This window comes from Pteropus medius, unplaced genomic scaffold (genome assembly GCF_902729225.1).
Source record: "Pteropus medius unplaced genomic scaffold, Ma_sr-lr_union100, whole genome shotgun sequence".
NCBI classification, from domain to species: Eukaryota; Metazoa; Chordata; class Mammalia; order Chiroptera; family Pteropodidae; genus Pteropus; species Pteropus medius.
Window position 1 is genome coordinate 18,197,615 of NW_024354502.1, and position 1,311 is coordinate 18,198,925.

At 33.0% G+C, this 1,311-nt stretch overlaps 1 pseudogene; it reads right to left on the minus strand.

Annotated features, from left to right (window-relative positions):
* Positions 1-613: 613 nt before the first annotated feature.
* Positions 614-732, minus strand: LOC120595944 (uncharacterized; annotated as a pseudogene).
* Positions 733-1,311: the final 579 nt, after the last annotated feature.

The following is a 1,311-nucleotide window of genomic DNA, read 5'->3' on the forward strand; positions in this document are numbered from 1 at the left end:
ATTAGGATAAAGATTATATTAGAAAAGGTTTAAAATCAATGATCTAAGCTTCCACCTTAAGAAACTAGAAAAATAACAAATCGAACTCAAAATAATTAGAAGGTAATAATAAAGAGCAGAAATCAATAAAATAGAGAACAAAGAATAAAGAAATACAACAAAGCCAAATATTGGTATGTTGAAAAGATTAACAAAATTAATAAACCCCTAGTGAGTCTGATCAAGAAAGAGAAAATTATCAACCTCAAGAGTAACAGAAAAAATAATAATAATTAAAAAAAATAATACACTTAATACACTTGAAACTTACTGGATTTTGTTAATCAATGTCACAATAATAATAAAAATAATAGTAATTTTTAAAAAAGAGTAAAAGAGGGGTCTTTTCTTTAGATTCTACAGAAATTAAAAGGATGATAAAAATATTACAAATATTATAAAATTTGGCACCTTACATAAAATCAACAAATTTCTTAAAATCATAGCCACGATGGCAGATATTCTAGTAGTCTTTTATTTATTAAACAAATTTAATTTACAGTAAAAATTTCCCCACAAAGAAAACTCCAGCCCTGGATGGTCTCACTGGTGAATTCTAGCAATTTTTTTTTAATGCCTACAGCACCTGGTCTTCTTAGATGGTCTCCCATCCAAGTACTAACCAGGCCCAACCTTGCTTAGCTTTCAAGATCACACGGGATTGGGCTTGTTCAGGGTGACATGGCTGTAGACTGAATTCTAGCAAATATTTAAGAAAGAAATAATACCAGTTTTACACAAGTTCATTCAGAAAATAGAGAAAGGAGTACTTCCAACTATTTTTTTCATGAGGCCATCATAACCCAGACACCAATCTGACAAACACATTCTGTTTCATAAGTGCAAAATGTTGTGTTTGAAATCTAACTGATAAACTACCCAGAACAACAGATAAGAGAAATATGCATGGCTGCGCAGACTAGTACTCTGATACTTCTGTATTAAAAGAAGAGAAAGGAAAAAATAACAGACGTGTATTTTGCTTTAGATAATTGCAGCAACCACAAGGTATTCCCATTGCCACTTACGTGTTCCAAGAGGAAGACCTTTCCATTGCAGTGTCGCTGTGGTCCTGCTCTCTGTTGGCGTAGTTTGCTCTTCCCCAAACTTAACTCTGCCTGTAGGCATGGCTGTCTCTTCTCTGAGTGTCCTCTTAAAAGCTTTGCTCCCTCTCCTTCCCATTCAAGGCACACTCAGCTCTTCAGGAAGGTCCTGGATATAATTATATCATTATAACACATATTCATTAAAATATAACATGTAATCACTATA